Source organism: Budorcas taxicolor, chromosome 21, assembly GCF_023091745.1.
Source record: "Budorcas taxicolor isolate Tak-1 chromosome 21, Takin1.1, whole genome shotgun sequence".
Classification (NCBI taxonomy): Eukaryota; Metazoa; Chordata; class Mammalia; order Artiodactyla; family Bovidae; genus Budorcas; species Budorcas taxicolor.
Window position 1 is genome coordinate 64,863,179 of NC_068930.1, and position 19,570 is coordinate 64,882,748.

At 47.3% G+C, this 19,570-nt stretch overlaps 1 protein-coding gene across 2 annotated transcripts in view; it reads left to right on the forward strand.

Annotated features, from left to right (window-relative positions):
• LOC128066728 (B2 bradykinin receptor-like) overlaps positions 1-19,570 on the forward strand; it is a 58,679-nt gene that overhangs the window by 33,572 nt on the left and 5,537 nt on the right. The window contains exon 3 of one of the 2 annotated variants that reach the window (XM_052659827.1): positions 13,754-13,907. The gene's annotated coding sequence lies outside the window, so the exon portion shown is untranslated. The remainder of the gene's footprint in view (positions 1-13,753; positions 13,908-19,570) is intronic. The other variant, XM_052659826.1, reaches the window with a different exon arrangement.

Sequence of the window (19,570 nt, forward strand, 5' to 3'; positions counted from 1 at the left end):
CTGGAGAGAGTGTGGGAACCTTCTGGCACTGTTGGTGAGAAAGTAAATTGATACAGCCACTATGGAAGATGGAATGGAGATCCCTTAAAAAACTAGGAATAAAACCATTAGATGACCCAGCAATCTCATTCCTAGGCATATACTCTGAGGAAACCTGAAATGAAAAAGACACATGTACCCCAACGTTCACTGCAGCACTATTTACAATAGCTAGGACATGGAAACAACTTAGACATCCATCAACAGATGAATGGATAAAGAAGTGATGGTACGTATACACAATGGAATATTACTCAGCCATAAAAAGGAATGCATTTGAGTCAGTTCTTGAACCTAGAGCCTATTATACAGAGTGAAGTAAGTCAGAAAGAGAAAGATAAATGTCATTTCATTTCAGTTCAGTCGCTCAGTCGTGTCTGACTCTTTGCGACCCCATGAATTGCAGCACGCCAGGCCTCCCTGTCCATCGCCGACTCCCAGAGTTCACCCAAACTCATATCCATCGAGTTGGTGTTGCCATCCAGCCATATCATCCTCTGTTGTCCTCTTCTCCTCCTGCCACCAATCCCTCCCAGCATCAGAGTCTTTTCCAATGAGTCAACTCTTCACATGAGGTGGCCAAAGTATTGGAGTTTCAGCTTCAGCATCATTCCTTCCAAAGAATACCCAGGACTGATCTCCTTTAAAATGGACCGGTTGCATCTCCTTGCAGTCCAAGGGACTCTCAAGAGTCTTCTCCAACACCACAGTTCAAAAGCATCAATTCTTTGGCACTCAACTTTCTTCACAGTCCAACTCTCACATCCATACATGACCACTGGAAAAACTATAGCCTTGACTAGACGGACCTTTGTTGGCAAAGTAATGTCTTTGCTTTTCAATATGCTATCTAGGTTGGTCATAACTTTCCTTCCAAGGAGTAAGTGTCTTTTAATTTCATGGCTGCAGTCACCATCTGCAGTGATTTTGGAGCCCCCAAAAATAAAGTTGGACACAAGTGTCTGACACTGTTACCACTGTTTCCCCATCTATTTCCCATGAAGTGATGGGATCAGATGTCATGATCTTAGTTTTCTGAATGTTGAGCTTTAAGCCAACTTTTTCACTTTCATCAAGAGGCTTTTTAGTTCCTCTTCACTTTCTGCCATAAGGGTGGTGTCATCTGCATATCTGAGGTTATTGATATTTCTCCCAGCAATCTTGATTCCAGCTTGTGTTTCTTCCAGCCCAGCATTTCTCATGGTGTACTCTGCATAGAAGTTAAATAAGCAGGGTGACAATATACAGCCCTGACGTACTCCTTTTCCTATTTGGAACCAGTCTGTTGTTTCATGTACAGTTCTGACCAGCATATTGGTTTCTCTAGAGGCAGGTCAGGTGGTCTGGTATTCTCATCTCTTTCAGAATTTTCCACAGTTTATTGTGATCCACACAGTTAAAGGCTTTGGCAGTCATATACTAATGCATATATACGGAATCTAGAAAGATGGCACTGATGACTTTATTTGCAGGGCAGCAATGGAGAAACAGACGTAGTGAACAGTCTTGTGGACATGGGGAGAGGGGAGGAGAGGGTGAGATTTATGGAGAGAAACTAACATTAGATGTATGGAGAGAAACTCACAAGGAAACTTACATTACCATTTGTAAAATAGACAGCCAACGGGAATTTGCTGTTGGTCTCAGAGAACTCAAACAGGGGCTCTGTATCAACCTAGAGGGGTGTGATGGGGAGGGAGATGGGAGGGAGGTGCAAGAGGAAGGGGACATATATACACCTATGGCTGATTCGTATTGAGGTAGTGTCCCACCACTCTTGGGATAAAGTTCCACTTCTAAAACGTGGCCCACAAGACCCTTCATTAGCTGGCCTCTGGCTTGCCTCTTTCCCTCTCCTCAGTCCCTGGCTCATTCCCTACCCTCAATCCATGTTGGACACAAGTGTCTGGCAGGTATTTCATTCCCCCTCTGTTGCCCACACTTCCCTCCCTGCCTGGACCCCAATAGGACCTTGAGTTTGGAGAAAGCTACCCACAAGTGTGCCAGGGCGCTCACTCATTGAGGGACTTTGTTCACGGATGGGGTGTGACTCAAGAAAGTCTGGGATCCAGGGGTCTGAGCTGGGCTCTGAGCAGACAGAAACAGGGCCAGAAAGCCTCCCTCCCACCTCCCTCTGCTCCCAGCCAGGTAGCAAGAGCAGCTCTCATCTCCTGACCCTTCTTGGCCCCCAGAGAGCTGATGCATTGGGGAGAAGTCCAGGTGGGTGTATGGTGGACTCAGAAGCAAGCAATAGATCCAGCTCCTGAGTCTTCCCTGGATAGAAAGGGTGAGGACCCAGTGCCCGGAGTTTCAGACTGTCTGTCATCTGCCAGGTGCCTTGATGGGAACTAGTGCTGGTGATGCGGGCTCCCAGCAGTGATGAAGCCACTTATGATTCGGAGGTGCAGACTCCATCTGTGGACTCCCGTAACACATTCCGTCACTTCCTAGTTCCTCCATCCCCGGGCATGCTGCAGAGCCTCACACAGCCCTGACCTCTGGCCAAGCCCCAGGAGGATGTAGGGGTCCGAGTTGAGCAAGCAGGTCACAGTTTAGCAATAGCCATGGCTGAAAGTTTAATGGTTTGTTTGTGGGTTTTTTGTCTGAGGTTCAAGGGGCCCCATGCAATTACCTCATCCTCTACTGAGCTCTTATTTACTTTTTTCTTTGCTGCTGTGGTTAACTACAGGATATCGAATATAGCTCCTTGTGTGGTACAATAGGACCTTGTGGTTTATCCATCACTGAATTCTTTTTAGAACTGACCCTCATGACCACTCAGGTAGGCAGGTGCATGTCCCCCTGCTGGTTCAGGATGTGGAAACAGGAAATAACCTGCTCAGGCCACGTGGTTCTTCAAGAAGGTGTTCAGAAGCCCGCCTGCTCTTGGTGTGTTTGTGACTTGGCAGGTGGATGCAAATCCTGTCACAGAGGAGGCTCCCGAGGTGACTTCATGCATGAAGGGTATCTGAGCCTCAGCTTGGGCTGTTTCTGCCCCAATAAACAGACTTTGTATCTTCTGGGGCTTGTGAATTCTTGCTTGCTGCAGAATCACCTCCCCAGAGGCAGGTGGTTGACACCGTACAATGAGATATTTACTGAGATAAGATTTCCAGGCCTTGTTCATTCCAGTGGCTTTTAGTGAATTCACAGGGTTGTGTAACCATCACTGCCCTCTAATTCCGTTGCCTTCCTCCCTCCACATCCGTTAGCAGTCACTTCCTCCCTACCGCCTCTGGAAGCCACGGATTTTCTCTCTGTCTCTAGATTTGTCAGTTCTGGACATTTCCTGGAGCTGGAATCACACACTGTGTGCCTTTTGTGCCTGGCTTCTTTTACTGAGCCTATAGGGAAATATAATGTTGGATATAATGTTGGTGAACACTCGGCTCAGAGTCCTCAAGTCCCTGCCATGCCACCTATTCACCGTGTGATCCTGGTAAACCACACAACTCACTTCCCCCACACTGGCCTTTGGCCTCGGTTTTCTCATCTGTGAAGTGGGCAGATAGTACAATAAGTATACCTATGTCAGGCAGAGCTACTGACTCCGGAAAGGAGGCTTTGGAAACTGTAAAGGGAGGCCCCAACTTGGCAGAGACTGCTCTGGACTTGGAGTCAGGGCCCTTATCCATGCACCAGCCCTGTGACTTCTTGGCTGTGAGGGTTTGGAGAAAATCAGTTAACTTATCTGAGCTTCTGGAGGGTTTTGCCTGTAAAATGAGGATTCGGGTGTTGTGAAGGTTAAGTGAGGTAAAGGTGCTCTAATGAGTTTAATAGTGTCTCCTTCCTTCCCCAAATTCACATCCACTTGGAACTTTAGATATTACCTTACTAGGGGATAACGTCTTTGTGGAAGATCCTTCCCTGGTGGCTCAGATGGCAAAGAATCTGCCTGCAATGTGGGAGACCCAGGTTTGATCACTGGGTCAGAAAGATCCCCTGGAGAAGGAAATGGCAACCCACTCCAGTGTTCTAGCCTGGAAAATTCCATGGACAGAGGAGCCTGGAAGGCTGCAGTCCATGGGGTTGAAAAGAGTTGGACATAACTGAGCGACTAACACTTTACACTTTCACTCTCATACGGGGTGAGGATGGGCCCTAAATCCAGTGACTAGAGTCCTGATGAGGAGAGAAGAGGGTCCACAGAGACACAGAGACAGGAGAGGTTGGAAGCAGAGACCCGGAGCGATGGGATGTCAGGATCGCCACCAGAAGCCGGGCAGAGGCAGAGGACAGACTCCCCCTCCAACCCTCCAGGAGGAACCAAGCCTGCCGAGGCCTTGAATGTGGACTTCTGGCCTCCTGCCGTGCAAGAGAATAAATTCCTGCTCCCTTAAGCCTCCCCACACGTGGTACCTCACTCTAGCCACTGTAGGAGACCAGTGCAGGTATTTTCACAGCTCTGAGCGAGTGTTCACCATAGAGATGCTGGTCCCAGTTGACACAAAGCCCTTCCCCCAGCAACGAAGGCCAGAAGCAGACACTCTCCATGTTTCCGCGGGCCAGTGGTGCTAGTTGGTGATAGAAGTTTCCTAAGAACGAATGGGATGCGGCATGTTACAGAATTTCAGAGATGTCTTTAGGGGAGATACTGAGGCCTCCCTCAAGGTACTGTAGCGTGCTGGGGGCTGGCCCAGACCCCAGAGCGTGTGCGCCATAGGCCTCGACACCCCGTCTCTGCTGACCCAGCATCGGGACTGCCCCATTTCTCCCCTCCTTCCTCAAAACACAGGTGATTCCGGGAGCCTCAGCCCAGGTTAAGAATCAGCCACAGGGCCCGGCTCCCGGCTTCCGGGCAGCTCTGTGGCAAGCCCACGTTGGTGGGAGGTTGTTTATTAACAAGCCTGAAAGATGGCCAAAGACGAGCTCTGAGGCTCCTCTGAACACCTCCCTGCACGCTGAGTCACTGCACGGCCCACTCAGTGGGCAGCCAGGCACCCCTGCCGGTTCCTCCCCCAAGTCCTGGCAGAGACGGTGGACCTTACAAAGCCTTCCTGTTCTCGAGCTACCACTGGCCCGTGCAACAGGCAAGTGACAAAACCAGAGCCGCTCCCGCCAGCTCCTGGTCAAGGGCCACTGTGTCAGCATCATCTCCTGTGATCCCCAAACTTGGAGAAGAGGCCCACTTCACAGATTAAGAGACTGAGGCTCCAAGGCAGGCGAGGGGGTAGATAAACTAGGAGCTTTGGATTATACATCCCTCTACTGTACATAAAATAGATAAACAACAAGGACCTACTGTAGAGCACAGGGAACTATATTCAATATCTTATAATAACCTATAATGGAAAAGAATCTAAAAAATAATTATATATACCTGAATCATATATATATGATGAAACGGAATCACTTTACTGTACACTTAAAACTAACACCGTATTGTAAATTAGTTATACTTTAATTTTTAAAAATGGTTTTAAAAATCCAGAAAAAATAAAGAGACTGAGGCCCCAGGAGGTGGTATAGGAAATAACCCAAGTTCACCCAGTTCCACAGGGATGGAGCTGGGATTTAAACCCCTTCGAGGTGACTTGCTGGCCAGACGTGCCCACCCAGACTTCCCCACCAGACCTCAAGGACTGGGGACTTGCTTTGGAATCAGATTCTTTCACAAAGTACTGGTCCCCTTAGAGGAAGATAAAACAATGAGACCGCTGACATCTTGACTACTGAATGGCCTTCAGGGTAGTCAGACCCCTCCCCCTTCAGATCCATCAGGAAGAAGAGAAACTCTCCTTTGATGCCCACCTCCCCCTCCCCATTAGTTGCCCAAATTCTTCCTCTTCCACTCAGTACTGACCCCCATTTTCTTCTAGAGCTGTAGGGCTCCCCTTCCAACGTTTAAGCTATTCTGATGCTATTATTTACGTACTCATTGGAAAGGACCCTGATGCTGGGAAAGACTGAGGTCAGGAGGAGAAGGGGGTGATGGAGGATGAGATGGTTGGATGGCATCACTGACTCAATGGCATGAGTTTGAGCAAACTCAAGGAGATAGTGAAGGACAAGGAAGCCTGGCAAGCTGCAGTCCACGGGGTCGCAAAGAGTCAGACACGACTGAGCCACTGACACTTTCACTTTCGACTTAAGTCCAAAACCAGCCTTTTGACTCTGTTTCTAAGAACCATATTCCTGCCTTTATCTTCCCCATCTTCATAAGTGGTACCACCCAGTTACCCCTAGAAAAATCTTTGATGCTTCCCTCTTCCTCATTCACCAGGTTCTCCTGGTTCTACCTCCAAACAGCATCTCAAATCCATCCTTACTCTGGTTCCTCTTCCAGCCTTAAACCCTTCCAGCCACACAGGAGCTAGGGTGACCTTCCCAAATGTTTAAAACCCTTTGGTGGCTTCTTGTTTCTGGGGGATGTGCCATCCTGACACTCCTTAAAGAATGAAGGAGCTGCTACTCCAGCTGCTGAGATGCTGCTCAGTTAAAGCCCTTCTTCACCCAAGATCATGCCATCTTCCTGGGAATCCTTCATCCAATGGCTGAGAGAAGGAGGGAAGCCCAGCCCTCCTGCCCCAACTCAGAGAGCTCTGAAGGGTCATCCCATCCAGGAATTTTCATGGGTCTGTGGAGGCTTCTCTTAAGACTCCTGGTAGCTCACTTCTCCCTTTGTCCAATCCTTCTTCCTTCCTTTCAGTTTCGCAGGTCCTGCTCCCTCGGACCCCCTGCGACCTGCAATGCCATAGACCTGGGAAACTCTGAACTCTATCAGCTGTTGTGCCAGGCTCTGTCTCGGCTGGCCCTGCCACTGTTCACCTCCTCTCCAGCAGTTCAACTTTCTATGCTTGCTTCTTAGCTCCTCACGCACATCAGGCTGTTGCAGCCTCAGGACCTTTACTTATGCCGTTCCTTCTGCCTATACAGAGCTCCTCCGACTCTACAATCGGTTTCTCTTCTTTTTCCCGGTTTTCCCCCTGCCTCCCTGACCTCCCTCAGTATGAACCCTCACACCCTCTCTATTTTGTGGAACACTACATCCTGAGCTATTTCTTTCTAGAACTTGCCACAGTTACAATCACAAGTGGTTTTCTCTGTCTGCTGGTCTGTCAAGGATGACCCCGAGTCTTGCAGAAAAGGTGAAAATTCTCTTTAGCATTCAGTTCGCCTGTACACAGAGTTTTGCAGCACAGAGAAGCATCCCCAGTTAGGGGGACCAACATGATCTATGTTAAAGATAAACACTCACAACATCAACTCTGTCTCCATTAAAAATATATGAGCACTCCTGGTTTTTAAGGAATGAACGTGCAAGCATGCTTAGTCATGTCCGACTCTTTGCAACTCCAAGGATTGTAGCCCACCAGACTACTCTGTCCATGAAATTTTCCAGGCAAGAATACTGGAGTGGGTTGCCATTTCCTACTCCAGGGTTTTTAAGGAAAAGGAATGTATTGGCTTGGCCAAAATGTTCATTAGGGAACATCTTATGGAAAAACCTCCCTTAACTTTGGCCAACCTGATACTCATGCCCCTATTTTTCGCAATGCATGTGGATCACTTAGGCATCTAGGTTGACCGGCCCTTCCCCAAAGATTACACAGAGAAAAGTCATAAAACTGGGAAACGCTACATCAACATGCATGCGTTCATCTTATCCTGTGAACATCTATATAATGTGATATTGACAGTTTTCACGCACATGTGTGATCTTTAGGACGGCTTTCAGAGTTGTCAGGGCACCTTCTCAGGTGAAGAAACCGAGGGTCAGAGTGTGCCCAGGGCAGTCTGGGTCCCCCAGTTCTCTTCTGGGAGTCTGACAAGTGGGCAGCCTCCCTGTCTGTACCCACTCTCCCAGATCTAAACCTGTTTTCCTGTATTGTTTATCTGGTTTTGGTTGTGCTGGATCTTAGCGGTCATGTGTGGCTTTTCACTAGCTGCAGTGAGCAGGGACCCCTCTCTGGCTGCGGTGCGCAGGCCTCTCATCGCAGTGGCCTCTCGCGTTGCGCAGCGTGGGCCCTCGGCGCTCGGGCTTCAGTAGCTGCAGCACGTGGTCTCAGGCTGCGGAGCACAGACTCAACAGTTGTGGCGCATGGGCCCAGCTGCCCTGAGGCATGTGGGATCCTCCCAGAGCAGGCCTCGGACCCATATACCCTGCATTGGCACGCATCTACTCTACTACCAGGGAAGTTCCTCTAAAACTGTTTAATTTCCTTCTCTGCTCAAACCAAGAGCCTTTCCCTGAAGGCCACCTGCACAGGGCCTCCCCCAGGGTAGGACTTCTGAGATCTCACAGAAAGAATAAGTAAATGGGGTAGAACAGAGGTAAGGGTTAGAATTGGGTTTTCTGACTCCAAGTTCCAAGTGAGTCTTCCACAAATACGTCTGTGTACCTGGGCATTTATGATATGCATGTGGGTCCTTTCATCTACGGCGTTTTTCTCAGCTTGCCTGCCATCCAAACTCCTATTCCTCTCTCAAAACCCAGCTCAAATATCCCTCCGCCATGAATTTTCCCAGCTCTCCGTTAAGCAGAATTAAATCCTTTCAGTCTTGACACTCAGACGGAACTTTGGCACTTCGTTGGCACTTTGCATTCTGCAAAGGATGGTCCCCAGGTGTCTGTCTGTCTTTGTCCTCAGCCAGACCAAGAGCTGTTTATGGGACCAGTGAGGGCTTTGTTCATCTCTGTCTCTCCAGTGCCCACAAAGGACCTGGCACCCACACGTAGTTTGGAACATATATGTTGATATAGAGGCAAGCTGTTGATATTCTTGTATATAAATATTGTGTCATCCTAGAAGTTTATTTGGGTTTTTCCATGAGATGTTGCAGAAAACTCAAATGAATTTTCTGGCCAACACAATAAAAAGGTTTTTGAAGTCATTCAGCAAATATTTGTTAAGCACATGAGCCCTGTTATAGGAGTTGTGAACAAGACTTTAATCAAAAGCAATACACCCTTTGCTGGATGCAGCTCACATTCTGGTGAGAGAAAGAGGAAGTGAAAGATAAACAGATGAGTTTAACCAGGTGATGGTAACCACTGTAACAAACCGTGAAGCCAGCCAAGTGGAGGGTGGATATCTCAGGGAGGGGCTCTCTGATAAGGGTGGGTGTGTGAGGACCACACAGACCTGAGGGAGTGAGTGTGCAGGTCCCAAGGAGAAGGGCGCTCCAGCCAGAGAGACTGGCCAGTGCAAAGGTCCTGAGGTAGGAGACGAAGTGGCTTATTCAAGACAGAGTGAGGAAAGAACTTCCCTGGCTTCCAACGCAGGGGGTGTGGGTTCCACCGCTGGTTGGAGAGCTAAGATCTCATATGCCTCCTGGCCAAAAAAACCAAAACAAAAGAGAAGCAATATTGTATCAAGTTCATATAAAGACTTTAAGAAATAGTCCTCTTAAAAAAAAGAAAACAGAGCAAGGATGCCAGGGAGCAGGCAGAGGCAATGAGAGGGACACTCAGAAATGCAGCAGGGGGCGGGCCACCGTGGCCTTGAGGACCTCTATCAAATCTTCATGTCCTCCTGGGCCTGAGACAGGACACACCATGGTCCGACTTCGGCTTTCCAGCACACGGGAGCATAGCCGGCGCTCTCCGGCCAGGCCCCTTCCAAGTGCTGTCCTGGGAGGCTTCCTGAATGCCAGCACGTGCCAGGCCTGGGCTGTGTTAGCTCCCGGGATCCTCCCAGCTTCCCTAAGAGGAGGGTCTGGTGGACCCACTGCCCAGTTAAGAGAACCTGATCTCCTCGAGCAAGGCCAACGTGGGGAGGGAGAGTTTTCCGTGAATTTTCTTAAACATTCCTGGTCCACAGCACCCCTGTCCTGGAAGAGTTTCTCTGCAGGGTGACTGGTGTCCAGAGCCCTTGGCTTCTAAATGGCCATGAACGCAGGCCAGGGCAGTGCCTGTGGCTGCCTGAATGCCCAGGACACACAGGTGGGCAGCTGTCTCTCCAGTAGATTTCTGGGTCTTTGGGCTTTGGTAAACCTACATGGAGGATTTCATTTTCATCCCCCTGACATCATGACCCCTTACTATGACCACACCCCTCCTGCCCTCCTACCCTCTGTGCTACAGTCGGGTTCTCTCCAACCGTGACGCTTGCCACACTTGGCTGCGAGTGTCTCTTGCACACCTGCCTTGTCCGTGTGACCTTGAACAACCCAGGGTGGACACTGAGCCATCCTCTCTGCCTCTGGCTCCCAGCTTGCACCTGGCCCCAGGGAGCTGCTCCCCAAGTGTTTGCAGAACAGGAGGGAACGCGACCAGACCTGTGCTCACAGAGGAGCAAAGGTTAGAGTGGGATTTGAGTGACGGACGGACTTGAAGCAGAGACAGAGGACTGGGACGTGATTTCTAGCAAATGCTCACAGGTAGGCGAGTCCAGATGTATTAGGTCCATGGGACACCCCTGTCAGCTGGAACAAGACCCAGGTCGAGGCTGGCTCCAGGCGAAATAGCAGGACCAACAAGGAGCCTGTGCATTCCAAACAGTGCGGCCGGTGAAGTGACAAAATCTAAGTGCTTCTGGAATATTCATCTCGCCCAAGGATAGACTGAAAGGAGAAAACTCAGAAAGCAAGGAGATTGGTTTGGGGTTCTTTGCTGCAGAATTATTCGTTGCAGGAGTGTTTAAAACTCAGATGGGAAGGAATGCTCGGGCAGGGGTGAATCGCACTAGCTGGACAGAAATGAGAGCACTGCCTTTCATCCCGGCGGGAAGTTGTGCCGTGGTGTTTTCCTTTCTTTATCTGCAGTGGAGACAGAGAGACGCCGGATGTTGTAAGGACTGAGTGGGGACCCCCACCCCAGATGCTTAGCATATAGTTGTCATTCATAGAGATGTGCTGGGTGAAATATACCAGTCTTTGACCTTGAAGAAGCTGCTGGATGTGACTAGAAAGGAGAAGAGACCAGTGACTCCAAGGTTTAGCTGCTGAAGAGCTGGAAAGTGACACTGAATGTCACGGTGGGAACATGACCTGTGTGTCCCCAACCTCGAACTCCAGCTCATCCTTTCCTTGAACCTGCTTTGAGCGTCTTCTGAGCCCACCGTACCTGCCTGGGGTCCCTCCGTGTTAGCATTAAGGACAATCCCAGGGACGGTCATCTGACCACCCAGCTGGCCGGGCTAACCTCTGTTTGTGGACTGCAGCCCTGGGTCTTCCACTGGCCTCCTCTTTGTGCCTTAAGATGGTATCTGTTGTAATGACTTAAAATTTTTTTTTATTTATTGCTTGCATTGGGCCTCAGCTGCAGCCTGCGGGTTTAGCTGCTCTGCAGCATGTGGGATCTTGGTTTCCCTACCAAGGATCAGACCTGCGTACCCTACGTTGGAAGGCAGACTCTTAACCACTGGTGGTCACTGGACCACCAGGGAAATCCCTTATTGTAATAAATCACTTTAAATTGGTTACAATAATCATTTTAAACCTGTTAAAATAATGTTAGGGGCTTCCCAGGTGGCAACAGTGGTAAAGAACCCACGTGCCAACGCAGGAGATGCTAGAGATGTGAATTCCATCCCCGGGTCAGGAAGATCCCCTGGAGAAGGGCATGGCAACACACTCCAGTATTCTTGCCTGGAGAATCCCACGGACAGAGGAGCCTGGCAGGCTACAGTCCATGGCGTCACAGAGTCGGACACGACTGAGCACATTAAAAATCAGTTTTATTAATTAATGTGTATTAAGTTCACAAACAGTCTGAACAAAGCCTTTCACAATCCACTGCGTGATTCTCGATCAGAATACAGACTACAGGAATTCTGAAGCATTCTTTACTCTTCTGATATAATGATCAGAGGATTGTGAAATGGGGGCTAATTATTTTTTAGTAAACATGGGTGTACATTAATTTTATGACCTTTAAGGGATGGGTTACCTATACTTATCTTGGATATCTGTGAAGATGCCTCCATGTCAGCCGTGTCAGCTAGTATTTGTGACTTTTATCTGTTGCTTTTGTGAATGCCTACACCGATACCCCCAAGGTCCCAGTACCCAGGGGACTTTCACCCCAAGCGGCTCACGCCTGGCCCTGCCACGCCACTGTCAGTCTCCCCCCGTATTCTCCACGTTCCAGCAGTCCGCGGTCCCTTTCTTCACGTGGGGTTCCTGCATCCTGTCCTCAGAATTCAGGCTCCCACACCCCACAGCCCCAGAGGCAGAAGGAAATCCTGTCTTCCCCAGAAATCCGCTTCCCTTTTTGCACTGCAAGCGAGTGACAGTGGGAGCATCCATTTTTTTTTTTTAAGAAAACTTTTCATCACACACATGGGGTGAGGCCCCCAAGGCCTCGGGGCCACAGGGCCACTTACTCAGCCCTCTCTAGTGCCTGTGACACACTGACAATCCCGGCCATGTGGCCCTGCCATACACACGCCACTTCCCACAGTCCATCCTCGGCATGAGATGAAGCCATGTCCGGGCCTGCAAGCCCCACCTCCGGGCAGGACTGGTGTCATCATCTCTTGGGGGTACCCCTGTGCTGGAGCAGGTGGACATCTCCTGAGACCAGATGCTTCTCAGAAACAGTCCTGCCTAAATGCATAGCAAAGGGAGGAGAAAACTAACCTCCCTCTGTGGCTGGGAGGGCTGGCAGGTGAGACCCCGATTTACGTTACTAATCAGGAAGCACTGAGATTTGGGAACTTCCTCTGGTCAAAATCTACCCCAAAATGATGGCAGGCATCCTCGGGACTTTACAGTCTCAAATCTTTCCTGACACGAAAGGTCCTTCCCCAGAGATAGATTCCAGCTTCCTCCCCAAAATACACATCTGCTTCACGGAGTGTTCCTTAAAAAAAAACCCACAAAACCTGCCTCCACAAGTTTAAGACATCCAGCAGTGTGAGCAAACCGCTGGCAAGTTCACAAATGCAGTTTGTCCCCACTGAGATGTCATTATCAGAAAAAGGAGACACGGTGAAAAGGCCAGATTCTGAAGACAAAGGGGATGTTTTCTGCTCCAGACACTCCAGGTTCACGGTCACACCAAGAAACAGAAGCAGAGCATCCGAGAGGCAGGACTGGGGTTTGGGGAGCACTAGGGCCTGAGATTTGGGGGTCACTCCCCAAAAGTGGGAATCAAGCCCTGGTGTGGAGGCATTCTCCTGCCGTCAAGGAGGGAGATTAAGAGCACCTTCATTTTTAGGAGCTAAAATAAAAAGTATTTGGCATTTGGCCCAAGGCTCTTGAGGTCTGACTCTCAAAGAAAGCCTGAAATTTCTGTCTGAACATGAGGTCCCAAATGGTTCAACTTGGCATCTGCAGATGTACATCAAAAACGGACTTCAGAACTGCCGGGGGGATTAGGGAAAGTGCATCTGATCTTACTCAGCTCTGCATACCACATGAGTCAAGCTTTCTGTGGCTCGCTGTTTGCTTAATGGGGTCCACAGTGATGGGTTCTTGGCAACACACCTTTCATGATTAAAATTCAAAAGGAGGCATTCAAGTCAGCTCCCAGGAAATTTGCTGCAGAACCCCAGGCATTCAGGTCCCCAGGGTGAGCAGACCAAGTCATCACTCAGTGTCCATCAAAACCCGGCGAGGCTTGTGGGGCTCAGTGATGCCAAAATATGTTTCCAGGGTGGGTTGACCATTATACCATTCTTGGGCAGGATTGCAGGCCTTTCCAGATGTTGCCAAAGTAGAGATGGAGATGGTAGCTGAGTAATCGCTTGCCAGCCCCTAAGTGCAAAGCAGTTTTCATTTCAAAATCCCAGTTTGCTTCCTCCATCTGAAAGACTCATTTTTTCAGCAGTCCAGCCAATGACATCATCATCAGAGCGGGGGTTATATAATTTAAGGCCACCACGCTTCCACGGTGCTTCCCAGAACAGAAAACATCTCCAAAGACAGCTCTCACCATCAGAAAGCCCAGCTGAAGTTGTGATACCTTTCATTTTGCCTGAGTAAGTAAATGAACATCTTTTTTTCCTCTCTCTTACAAAAGTAAAATAGAAGATCCATACCTCAGAAGAATGTTTCCTTTTACAGCTTATACTGGCAGAGTTTTCAACTTTCTTTGGATGTATTTTTTTAAACATAATTTTAAATCAATTTAAGAGACCTGTATCCCATGCCTCCTTTGGGTTTTAGCTGCTTTTCCATAAGAGAGGAGAAAGGACGTTTGAAATAGGAGATTATTTCCAGCAGCTCTTTACTGCAAACTCACATGAAACACGTAGAGGCTGAATACAGCCATCAGAGCCCCGTGTGGACTCTGACCAGTTACAGTCTACGAATTCTGATTATAAATGTCAAATTGGTCTCCAAGGATCACTTACAAAATTTCATAACACTAATAGCTGGTTGGGTTATTTGTGGATTGAAAACAGCATCTTATATTGAACAACGTATTTTATGTCAGGTAAATATGGGAGGGAAGGGAGATAACTTCACATGTTCAACTTTATAAGAAATGTTGTGTGTTGGTTACTTTGTCAAAATGGTGATAGTCAGAAACAAACATATAAGGATTTTACAATGTTATAAAATATTAGACAAAATAAGCCTACTTCTCTACTAAGAGAAATTGTGTTATCTGGCCATTTGTGGTGGAACATGATCAAGGTTCTATGATTTTTTAAATTAGATCAAGCCTTCTTGAAAATTCTAAAAAGGAAAATATAATGAATATTAAATATCTGTTTACTATTCATAAAATATTTAAACTTTTATTTTTTATGAAAATTGTCCTTTGAAAATATGAGTCTAATGTTATATAGATATTCAAACATAAGGATTACATCGTGTAAAAAAAGTTGAACAATTTTTTGAAGTTTTGATTCTAGTCCATTTTCCCTTAATTTAAACGTTTGAGGAAATCAAAAGGAAATGGAAGAGAAAAATGCATGAAACTCAGGAATAGTTTTGCTAAGTGATATGTTATGATGTTATTTTTCAAAACTGCTTCTTGCTGAATTAATAGACGAAAATTAAAGAGAAATTCAAAATAAAAAAACAGTATCTTATGATGTCACTGGGTTGACATCCTTTAATATCTGTGTCTGTATTTCAAATGCCTTTATCGTCACCTCACTGTTGAAACTGGGATTAATTTGAAGAAGGCTATTTTGTTAAAGAAGCAGCACATGCCGATGTTTTCATGTGGGGAACTCAGAAAATAGCAGATGGAAATTACAGAATAAGTCATCTCTAACATCCTTGCCCAGTATCACTTGTGAGTTTTTCAAATAGGATCAAATATGACTAATAATATCAATAGCTGCTGGATTCTGACCACATACTATGTACCAGGCAAATATCAGAGCTAAAACTCGGAGCAAACAAAAGAAGATTTCTGCTCTCTGGCCAACGTTACATAAACATGAGCAGCAGCTGGTAAACACCTCCTGAAAATAAGCTCGGCTTGAGCAGACTCACGTCGTGACTGCCACGGCCACAGACACAGCCGGGTCCCCTGGGATGGAGGGGGTTGTCTGCTGAACCAGCCAGACTCAGGCTGAAGTAAGAGGTCTCTGCAGGTGGCGCAGGTGACAACCCTTGGTTTTCTGGGCAGGGTGAGGCCTTGCCCCATGTATTAGTATCCAAATGGGGTTGGAACAAATTAGCACAAACTCAGGGGGCGCCAGTGGTAAAGCGCCTGCCAATGGCAAGAGACGAAAGAGGCGCAGGTTCGATCCCTGGGTCAGGAAGACTCCCTGAGAAGGGCATGGCAACCCGCTCCAGCATTCTTGCCTGGAGAATCCTATGGACAGAGGAGCCTGGTGGGCTACAGTCCAGGGGATCGCAAAGAGTCGGACACGACTGAAGCGACTAAGCATGCACGCACAGTGCCTTGAAACAGCACAAAATTATCTTACCGTTCTGGAGGCCAGAACTTTAAAGTCAGCTGTGATGAACTCAAGTCAAGGTGTTGGCAGGGCTGGGCTCCCTCTGGAGGCTTTTTCCAGCTTCTAGAGGCCGCCTGTGTTCCTTAGCCTGTGGCCCCTTCTCCATCTTCATAGCATCTTCTAATCTCTTTCTGACTCTGACCCCCTCCCCCACCTCCCTGTTTCACTTATAAATGGAACCACTTTCATCTGTGATGACATCAAGCCCCCCTCCAAAATCCAGCATCTTCTTGCCATCTCAAGGTTCTCAATCCCATCTGCAAAGTCCCCTCCTCCATGTAGGGGACATATCTGCAGGTCCCAAGCACCAGGACATGAACATCTTTGGGGACTGTTGTTCTGCCAACCCCACATCCCTGGGGTTTGGCCCCAGCTTTGGTCTGGCGGTGCCTGGGCAGCTCCTGCTTCTTGCTACCCTGTAGTCCCTGAGGAGCACACAGGAGCCGGCCCCATGCACTGCTCCCCAAGGCCACCCTTTCCTGCCCTGTCCCACACTTCAGAGGGGACTGAGCCTCCTGTCTCACATGTTCAAGGTGACCTGGAGGAGGAAGGGGAGAGAAGCTAAGCAGAGCGATCAGGGGGTTCTCTCAGTGCCCACAACAAACCTCTTCGCTCCTTCCAGCTCCTTCTTAAACCTCTCGGGGGTGAAGACTCTGAGGCTGGAGACGAATGAGAATCCCGCTGCCAAGAAGCCAGGCCTCCTGGAGCTCAGCTTTCCAAATTTAGTTGCTTAGTTTCCTAGTGTGCTGGGTGCCAGGTAACCCTTGAACTGGTCCACAGCTCTCAAAAAGCAGAAAGGGGCTCTCTTGATACTTTCTAACCTAGTGTTCCAACAGCAGAGTAGCCCACGTGAAGGAGAGGCTGCTTACACTGGACGGACCAGGATACTTATCATCATCATTAGTAGTACTGTTATTGCTACTGTACTCATCGCTGTGATTATTGTTGTTGTGTGGTTTATCACTATTCAAGCCTCGTATTAGATGCTTTGCAACCTGCAAGGGGATTCTACAGGCTGGATCTCATTCAATCCTCACCATGACGCTTCATAATAATTGCTGTTACTCCCATTCTACAGATGAACAAACTGAGGCTCAGAGAAGTTACCTGGCTTGCCCCAAATCACAGTTTGGGGGCCCCAGGACCTAAGCCCAGGCTCCCTGACCCCAGGTGTGTTTTCTTTATGGTCACAGCACACTGGGTGAAAGAGGCCTGGACTCTGAGCTGAGCCTGGAAGAAGAGCCGTGCATAAAACAGACTGGCTCCCATCACTGGGTGAATGTGGGCAAGTCACCTCTCTTTACCTCTATTTGCTCATCTGTACAATGGGCACAAAGACAGCCGTCCTCCTCCCAGGCAAGTTGTCAGGATTGGGCTACCTAAAGCCCAGCACAGCCCGCAGATCACCGGTGTGGCTGCCAGTGAAGGGTCAGGTCAGGTGCGGGGGGCTCACTCTGCACCCCAGCATCTGAGGAGACTGGGGATGAGGTGATACGCGGGCTTTCCGTAGCACATAGAGCTTCCTCAGCATGCACAGAGAAGCACACAGGGAGGAATGGCATGACACCCAGTGGCGGTTTTAGGAGGCAGCTCCCACCCGTGTGTGTAGTACAAGGGGGCTGGAGGTGGGAGCCTGTGCTCACAACGTTCCAGAGAAGTCAGGTTTCCTGGGTGTGTTGCTTTCCTGTGGCTACAATAGCACATCACTATAAAACACTTACAATGATTGTATTATATTGATGGAGTTATAAAGCAGTTCAGTCAAAAGCTATTTTCAAAAAATATGCATATTTAATTACATTGGGTCGGTCAGAAAGTTCTTTCAGGTTACAGAAAAACTCAAAACTTTTTGGCCAATGCAATATATATGTGCATGCATGCATGTCGCTCCAGTCGTGTATGTATATGTATATATACGTCCACCAGTGAATTAGTTATATTATATTAATATAGTTATAAAGTGCTTGCGTGTGTGCTCAGTAGCTTCAGTTGTGTCTGACTCCATGTGACCCTATGGACTGTAGCCCGCCAGGCTCCTCTGTCCATGGGATTCTCCAGGCAAGAATACTGAAGTGGGTAGCCATGCCCTCCTCCAGGGGATCCCCTCCCGGGGATCTCCCTGACCTGGGACTGAGCCCACAACTCCTACATTGCAAGTGGGTTCTTTACCACCTGAGGCACCAGAGAAGCCAGTCATAAAGTAGTTCTAATTGAAAACTATCTTCAGGGACTTTCCTGATGATCCAGTGGCTAAGACTTCACGCTCTCAATGCAGACATCCCAGGTTCAATCTCTGGCCGGGGAACTGGATCCCAGATGCCACAGCTGAGACTTGGCACAGCCAAATTTAAAAAGAAAAAAAACACCTATTTTCAAAAATATTATGTATTTAACTATGTATGTATGAATGTATATGCATATATACACACACCAACAAATTGCTTATAAATATTATATTGATGGAGTTATAAAGTAGTTCTAGTAAATGTTTTTCCCCAAAAAATCTAAATACATACATAAATATAATGGCAAAATGAAACATTTTCTTTATGTTAAACATTACAAAATATTTTAAGCAAGATAATTAGTTTGGGTACATATCCAATCAGTTTCTACAATCAGTTTGCTACAATCAGTTTCTTAGGCTTGTACCTGACTCTCATACATCACTGGCATTTTCAAAAGAATCTATTTTTCTTTCAGTATGGTCTTATTATTTTGAATGGTCCCATATAATTGCCTGAATTTTTTTCTTCAAATTTTATGGTTAATAAATTGAAAAAAAGCACCTTCAATTGTCTCTTCTCTTGGGCCAGAATACATTTAATGAAGATGGTCTCTCTGCAGGTGTTGAGGTATCTGACAAACTCTGAGCAAATTCTGCCAAGCAGAGGCTATTCTCAAGTCTGATACTTTGCATATGGAATTATATAAATATTTCAACCCAGATATTTTCACAGGTGCTGTCTTTTTGCCTTAATTTGAGCTCCTTCAACAAATATTTTTAGCACATTAGACTCTTCAAATAAGTTGTAGCTACTTAAAAGTTTTGAAGGCTTTGTCAAATTCAGATACAGCAAATTATGGGCTTTCTTATTTCATCTCATTTTTGTACAGAATATGAACTTCTCCAATTGAAAAGATTCTTCCCACAAACTGAGATATTCCAAAGCTCATTATATAACTCAAAAATTAAATTTTCTGTGTCATTTGACCTCTCCTCACTTAGTTTGATCATTTTCTCCTTTCCTCCTTTGGCTATGAATTTCAATTGTTTTCTGCATAAAGCTTTATTTTCAATAACTACGCTCTGCTAAAAGCTCTAGAAGCTGTTGTTTGGTGCTCCATTCCTCACTGATTTAGAACAAATTCAGCAAAAATTCTCAACTCTGGTATAACAAATAGTTTAATAACATTTTAGGGCACTTAGAGTCCACATCTTCTAAAATTGATTGATGAAGGACAGCAGAGAAAGAAAATACATGCTAAAGTTGTTTTTAATTCCTCATCAACTTCATCACAAAAGTGTGCAGTTCAGTAAGTCTGAACTACGAAACTTACGCTGCAAAACTTTGTAAATCTTGTCAACTATAATGAAATCTGGGGCCTTCCCGGTGGCGCAGAAGAATCCACCTGCTAATGCAGGAGATGCGAGAGGTGCAGGTTCGATCTCTGGGTTGGGAAGATCTCCTGAAGGAGGAAATGGCAACCCACTCCAG